Below are 8267 nucleotides of genomic sequence, written 5' to 3'. Positions count from 1 at the left end.
ACTTTTGAGAACATATGGGACAATCAAGGTTCACGGACGTAGACAACATATCCCATAACAATTTGGAATATGTGAAACCATAAAGATTAATACTGCAAAAATCATCTTCCAAATAACTTATTTAAATAAATAAATCCAAAAACATTTCAAGATGAAAACGTTGGCAATAGCTATGTATACTCACAATAATTGCTATTCCAAACCCTAGTTATCCTTCTTAAAAATACAAGAATAAATTCTCATAAGAAGTTTCCTAGTAACAAAGAAAAAACATCTCTAAGAAAAACTTAGGTGCTGTCGGCAACCAAGGAACGGACAAGGGAGAGTTCATCAGATGCTTTCTTAAGCTCATTTTTCAGAAACGCAAGGTTCTTTGATGCAATTTCAAGTTGTTCACAAACGATCTCAAAATCTTGAAGAAGATTTCCAACCAATTGAAGAGACATCTGGACTGGAAGATCTTTTTCATGATCAATTGCTTGAAAGCAAATTATGGAGATGGGTTCTTCGTGAAGTTCAAAAACTTTGGCGTCATCAAATTTATCTTCTTTTTTGCATCCTTCCGTTGTGCACACCATAATTCCAAGAGGAGTTTTGACGTTACTGAGCAAGTATATATCAAAAGGAATCCTTGGTATATATATTTATAAGAGTTTTTCACAAGGAAACCCTAGGGTTACTTGTAAACGTTTAGTAACGGGTCGGGTGCACAAAGTTCATGGTTATGACCCAAAAATTAAAAACCAAGGAACCAAAGGAGCTAACGTTTAGAAACATGTTTTTGACAGACAAAACAACAAGTTCTGAACACATTACAGGAAACTTTGGCTCACAAAGAGTGCAACACAAGGTTGGAAATCAACTGTCATTGTGGAAAAGCAAACCAAGGTTTTAAATAGAGAATCAGATGGACAAAACACAACAACTTTCCGGATCAAGGCTCTGAGAGGAATATCAAAACCAAAACAAACAAAGTACAACACATACCATTTGTCAAGAAAGAAGCGTCTTCTTGAGAGTTATGTGTATCTTCTCATGATCTTAAAGAGGATACACATAAGGAAATGGTCAAGTTGTAATTTGATGAACATGAATCTCATCAGAGGTATTGATATTTTCCGTTTCACTTCCTTGACATAAAACAGAATCCTTATGTGAATCTTCAAGAGAATTAACAAGAGAAAGACAAGAGTTACCTGAACCAGTTGATTTTTTCGCCTTCTTGATCTTGCGCTTGAGACTGTTGATACTGGTCTTGAGTTCCGAAACACGATTATTGATGTGAATATAATCAGGAACACCTATTTTAGGAGCAAGATCATATTTGAAGGAAAGAGAGGAATTTGAAGTTTTCTCCTTCCTTCAAAACCTTTTTCTCTTTACAGACCTTTCAGAGTTATCAGTCATCCGTATAAGATTGTTCTTTTTACAGTTGTAAGCATAAGTTGTGTTATATTCATAATCAGGAATTGGCCCATCACAACACTTTTCTTGATTGTGAGATGAATTTCTAACATTACACTGAGAAGCGGGTTTGATTACTTCTTTAGACATCCAGACAAGAATGTTATGAAGTTTTTCATTCCGTAAACGAAGATGACATATTCTTTCAATGTGACCTTTCTTTCCACAATAACAGCAGGTGACAGGAATGTTTTTAACCGTTCTCAACTGAGCAGTCCTAGAAGGATGACATTCTTGGTTTCTAGTGACATATGCTGTTGAAGAGTGTTTTTCACTTTTACTGCCGATGAAATTTTCAACTTGACGAAGGTTATTAGGATGAACAAAATTGATCTTACCATTACTTGGAGCGTTTTATACCTTTATAGCCCAGACCACGGGTATCAAGATGTTTTTTACATGCTCCTAGCATAGAATACAATTTTGTAGAGCTACAATTGAATCTTTTCAAATTCTCTTTCAAAGATTTAACCTTCTCAAGAGCAGCACTAAGATCAGTCTCCAATTGTTTCTCTCGGGTGAGAAAAACTTTTTCTCTGTCATTTAAACATTTTTGTTGAGAGTCATACCTTGCTTCGGTTTCTGTAAGTCTTTCTTTCAACACAAAGATATTTTGACGACGTTCATCACATTTATAATTCTTTGAACGTAAATCTTCCTCTCAATCTTTAAGAATAGACTGTAGCAAACTATAACCACAGTCATATCCCTTAAAGAGTTTTCTCATTTTCACAGAAATTCAGCCAAGCAAGATGTTGACTTCTCTTTCTTTAGGAGATGATCGAAAATCTTGATGTACTATGAGAATTACTCATCAACATCTTGTCCCTCTTCAGAATCACTTTCATCAGAAAGTTCATCCAACTGTTATTCTACGCGTGCTTCCCAGTTATACACAGTTTTAGATGATTGAGAAGACATGAGAAATTTCTCAGGAAAAACAAGACTTTCGACCAAGTTAGAATGTTTCTGAACTGGTGATGCGTTGTCAGAGAAATTATCATACATAGACAGATCGCTACAAACATAAACTTATAAGGTTTTAAATGTGTTTGCCTGATCTGATACCAATTGAAAAAGAGGGGGTCTATCAACCACACCCAATATTTCGTTCTGCAATCTGAATAGACAAACTCCAATATACTTTCAAGAGAATCAACTAGACAGTCAGACTCAATCTATAGGAAAGTATATCAAAGAGTTATATCTCAATTTCTCAATTCAATCTACAATCGAACAAATAGGAATTTGTGATCCCGATTGAATAAGAGAAATAACTTGGACGGTATCACAAACCAATATCCAAGTGTTAATCAATTCAATAAACAACCCAAAGGTCGGATTCAAGAACTGATTGAACTTAACGCAGAACCTGTGATATTTCTATTATATAACAAAATATAATGCACACAACAAATAACACAGACACTATAACTTTTGTTAATGAAGAAACCGCAAATGCAGAAAACCCCCGGGACCTAGTCCATCTTTGAACACCACACTGTATTAAGCCGCTGCAAACAGTAGCCTACTACCAATGAACTTCTGAATGGAATGTAGTTGAGACTTAACTAATCTCACACTGATCAAGGTACAGTTGCACTCCTTACGTCTCTAAACCCCAGCAGGATTCTACGCACTTGATTCCCTTAGCTGATCTCACCCACAAATAAGAGTTGCTAATACCCAAAGTCGAAAACTTGATAAACAAATCTGTCTCACACAAAAAAGTCTATTGAAATAGATAAATCTTTCTCCCACAGAAATACCTATGAGTTTTGTTCTGTCTTATGATAAATCAAGGTGCACAAGAACCAATTGATAAACCAGACTTATATTTCCGAAGAACATCCTAGTATTATCAATCACCTCACAATAATCTTAATCGTATAGAAGCGAAACAAGATATTGTGGAATCACAAACGATGAGACGAAGATGTTTGTGACTGCTTTTAATCTTACATATCGGAGATAAATCTCAAGCAAATCTTAGAAAAGGTAATACTCAATCACAATAGAAGTAAGATCGGAACATGCAACTACAGAGAAAATAGTTGGGTCTGGCTTCAAAATCCCAATGAAGTCTTCAAGTCGTTAACCTACAGGGTTTCGTGAAAAACCTAAGGTTAAAGGAGAATCGACTCTAGTCGCAACTAGTATCACAAAGAAGGTGTGGGGATTAGGTTTCCCAGTTGCTAGAGTTCTCCCTTATATAGTTTTCAAATCAGGGTTTGAAATCTAAGTTACCTTAGTAACAAAGCATTCAATATTCACCGTTAGATGAAAACCTGATTAGATTCAAGATAATATCTTTCAACCGTTAGATCGAACTTAGCTTATTACACACAAATGAAATGTACCTTCACTTAGGTTTGAGTAACCGTACCTAAGCGTGTACACTAAGTTGGCTCAACGGTAGTTAACCGAAGTTAGCTATATGAACACTCTCATATCAACCTTATTCATCTTAACCACAACTAGTTCAAATGACTGAAATGAAACTAGTTATAGAGTTGTTCAATTGCTATATTCTGATAGAAGTATACAAGAACAAAATTGAAGCAAAATCAGTTTGATTCACTCAAATCAATTCATGAACATTATAGCCACGGTTTGCATAGAATGCATTCCTTAATATGTAAATGTATTGGTTCATGAACAAACCGATTTTAGAAATTTAACCTCTCAAGTATGCGAACGAGTAAGCATACTTAAGTATCCGGACTGAGTTTGGGTTCACCAGTATGCGAACGGGTATGCATACCTCCAAACTCAGTAGAAATGGCCGGACCCAAACCTTACGCCAGGACGCGTACCAGTATGTGTACTTAGGCTCCCGGAATTTCTCAAACCAACAGGTATGCATACGGGTATGCATAATATGGTTCCCGGACATGTATCACATATATGCAAGAACACATACAATGTTCATAATCCAATAATGGTTAAGTGTTCTAAACTCCATTTCAATAATTCAAATATTCATAGAGGATGACAATAGTTGTTTTCACGAACTATTAACGTCAAAGCAATTTTCAAGTTATTGAAATAATCATTACGAAATATTCCAAGTCCACACCAAATGATTGTATCACACAAACCATGTAAGATGTTACTTGGCGATTTTCACATGATCATCTTTTGACTTTCGTCAAGAATATAAGATGAACTTAGTCGAAGCGAATGCTTACCAACACATATTTCGAGAAATATGTAAGCGAGTTAAACTCAGCTCGAAATCTCAAATATGCATAATCAAATACTATATATCAATACGACTTTTGTCTCAATATAGGAGATAAAGTAGAAATAGATTTTCCAAGTGATAGATGAGTTTAAGTCTCCACATAACTTTTGTTGATGAAGTTCCACAAGCACTCCTTAGTAGTTCTCCGTCTTCAAATGATGAACGCTGTGAAGTCTAATGCTCAACTACACAATCTATCCTAGTCCGAGACATTGCTATAAGTAGACTAAAAATCGACTTATAGTTTTGATTACTAATATTGACAAACAAGATTTAGATAGCAACGCTTGCGAGTTCGACCGAGCTGTGCTCTAACAAGCATGTTCAATTTCGTACCTGGATGTGCTCACTCGTCGTGCCGTGATTCTTAAATCAGTATTGATCTTTGTGCGTCTCACTTCTCAAAGATAGGTGGTGCAGCAAGGGGCGATTGACATGATATAGCCGAGAAAAATTGGTTTCAGCTCGTCTGTATCTTTGCAATTAAAAGTACCTGACTCAAATAATTCCTAAAGAATATAAGGATTGGTGAATCTAGGGGGTACGTTAAATAAAAGAATTTTGTTTCTTAATTAAAAATAGAGCTTTTCCGGGTTCTTTGACTCTAATGGATGGGGAAAAGGCTAAGTGTTTAGTCATGGAATCCTCAATGTAATTCTCGTAGAGATTTGAGGAATTCATCCCACCTATTGAGGTGGTTATGTGAGAGACCTCCTTATATAGGAGTCACAAACTTGGTTCCCAGGTATTAGCCTCCTTGGTTTAGGAAACCGACTCTAACTAGGAAACCATGGTCAATGTAGGTAACGCATATTATATATGGAAGTTGACCCAATTTTAGGACCACCATTTCCCTACAATTTAGCCTCATAAGTTAATGCACATTTCGGTAATTTGCATACATCTCGGCCTAGAAGATGAAAGTGTGCGAAGGACACTAACCCAACAAGGTTGGCTAGGCCTGAAACTCTTGGAACTCGATTCCACTTTCCACTTCCCAACTCACAAACCAACTTTTTTTTTTTCAAACAAAACCTAAGATGGCAATTTATTAATCTCTATCGAGATTCGACCAAGTTGATAAAACATAAACTTAGGCAGGAAACCATGAGTCAAAAGAGGGATACACACAACCATATAGGATGAAAAGAAGCATCTCATCCACAAACTACCGCTATCAAATAAATGTGAAATTTTTTCTCAACTTAATTTTTTTGATTATCTTCATTCTATTTCCTTTTCTCATCCAAACTCATTGAATCCCAATGGTAGTGACGTAGTGTTATCCAGTCTCATAAAGCATCGCAGTGTGGGCTCCAGAAGGGGATGCAACTGCAATAAAATACCCATCTAAATTAGTTAAAGAGTATTTTAGTAAACCACAGAGTTATCTTAAAAATTAACCAAACCCTATCAATTCAGTAGATATTCTGTCCAAAGAGTGAGAGGGAAGAGACTAATAGAAGACGAATCTATTTCAAACCAAGGATTCTTTGTGTTGATGGTGGTTTTTAGTTCGGGGCTAAATTTGTAAAAACTTGCATTTAATATGCCATCACTCTGCAAAGAAACAGATCCATGTAAAAGTGATGAGTGTTCAACCTATTCACTGGCGCATTTATTAAGAAATTCAGTGTGTTCACATGAAATTTATCCAAAATGGTGCATGTAGCAACAATCCCACATATTCTGTAAATTTCCGCACCCTGCCTATATTATTCAATTAATATAAGTTTCTTTGAATGCTTTCTGTGCTATGTTCCCTGGCCGAACCCTTAATATTGATATGGCATGATAATTTGTGTTCACTCGCAGCAGAGTAGCACGAATTTCCAAGTATCAAGGTTAAGGTCCTTGCATAAAAGTACTCAATCAGAAAGCATACTTCTCTCTGGCAATAAACTTAAAGAACTCTGTGTCAGCACATGGGGTTCAATCAATTTTGTGATAATTCACAAGATTCAGATATTACCCTGACTAATTTGCAAAAATTAGGGTTTTGCACCCTGCGCAGTATATTAGACCCTTCTGGTCGAAACTAAGCTTAGGCAAACTAGGCGATTGATCCGCCATGGATTAGTAGGTGCAGAGTCCTAACCAAAATCAGAAAAAAAAGGAATAAAAGGAGTCGCAGAATAGGAGGAGCAACAAAGGGAGTTGTGACCATGCCATAGGCCAGCCGGCGCCACTTGCAAGTGGCCACACCCCATGTTTCCCAACCGGCCCTATTTCCCATCGACCAATCAGATCGCTTTAAACCCGCCACACGCACATGAGTTGTGGCTGAGCCCATACTTACCGGACCTATTTCCCATCGATCAATCAAGTTTCTTTAAATCCGCTACGCTCACTGGAAGTGTGGCCACGCCCATGCTTAGCCGGCCCCTCCTTTTATTGACCATAAACCTGCCACAGTATTAAAAGAGGCAAAATTGCGCCAGATGGTCGCAATGCCAAATTGGATTTCTGAAACCGCGACAACATGCCAGTGGCATGCCAAACGTGTTGTATGCATGCCAAACGTGCCATATTTCTCCACATGCTAATGGCATGCCAAACCTGCCATGCCGCGTCAATGCACTAAACATGCATGTCAAACGTGCCACTTCGCCGCAACAGCATGCCGAACGTGCCGACGTGCCATAAATAGCGCACATACGTGCTAACCCACCTTCTGTTCGTGGCCAATGCCATAACAGACTTCAATTAGGGAATCCTAATCAGAATCACGACCTTGCTTTAGTGGCATTAGTCGAAACCCTAATTTCCAGTCGTGGCCCAAAATTACGCCACTTCGGGTCCCTACAACATGCCACGAGCCATGAGAGACCCAGGAAACCCTAAGAATGGCGCCATACCATAGACGCTCATAGAAACCCTTGCTCATGTGTCTGTTTCCATATTATGACCTTGATATAGTTCCTTTGGCATAGCTATGGCACCGTTTGCATAAAAACATCACTGTGCCGCGGCCACATGACACACTCACTAATTAGGGTTTTTGCATGCCAAACCTTAATATAGGTAAAGTTGTTTTGCCAAGTAATACTACCCAGAGCGTTGGGATTGATCTGGCAACTAGAACTAATGTATCCAAGTCATATTTGGGTCTAACACCAATGTGCCAAAATCTAGAGGTCACGGCTATGCCAGGCTTTACTTGTACCACCGTGCCACTGGCATGCACTAACTATGCCAACCATACCATTGTGCCACTGGCATGTGCTAAATATGTCACTTCGCCATTGGCATGTGCCAGTGGCGCCATTGTGCTATTATCAGGCGCCAACAGAATGTGGCCATAATCAATGGCCACCCTTTCTCATGAGTCAAAATCTTAGTCGTCCAAATTTGCCACATAATTGACAGGCTTGTGGCAAGTCTTAGGTGACCAGCCAAGACAAGCCTAATAGCATCACATGCTATTCTACTGCGGAAAGTCTCCTGACTTTGACTTGCCACACATAGCAATCTGCTACATGTTTTCCATAAAAACACTCGAGACATCAAACATGTCACAAACTGGGGGATGCTCATCAGGGTATTGGTCTGGCGG

Source organism: Papaver somniferum, chromosome 4, assembly GCF_003573695.1.
Source record: "Papaver somniferum cultivar HN1 chromosome 4, ASM357369v1, whole genome shotgun sequence".
In the NCBI taxonomy this organism is placed as follows: Eukaryota; Viridiplantae; Streptophyta; class Magnoliopsida; order Ranunculales; family Papaveraceae; genus Papaver; species Papaver somniferum.
Note: the sequence above shows the minus strand (reverse complement) of the source record.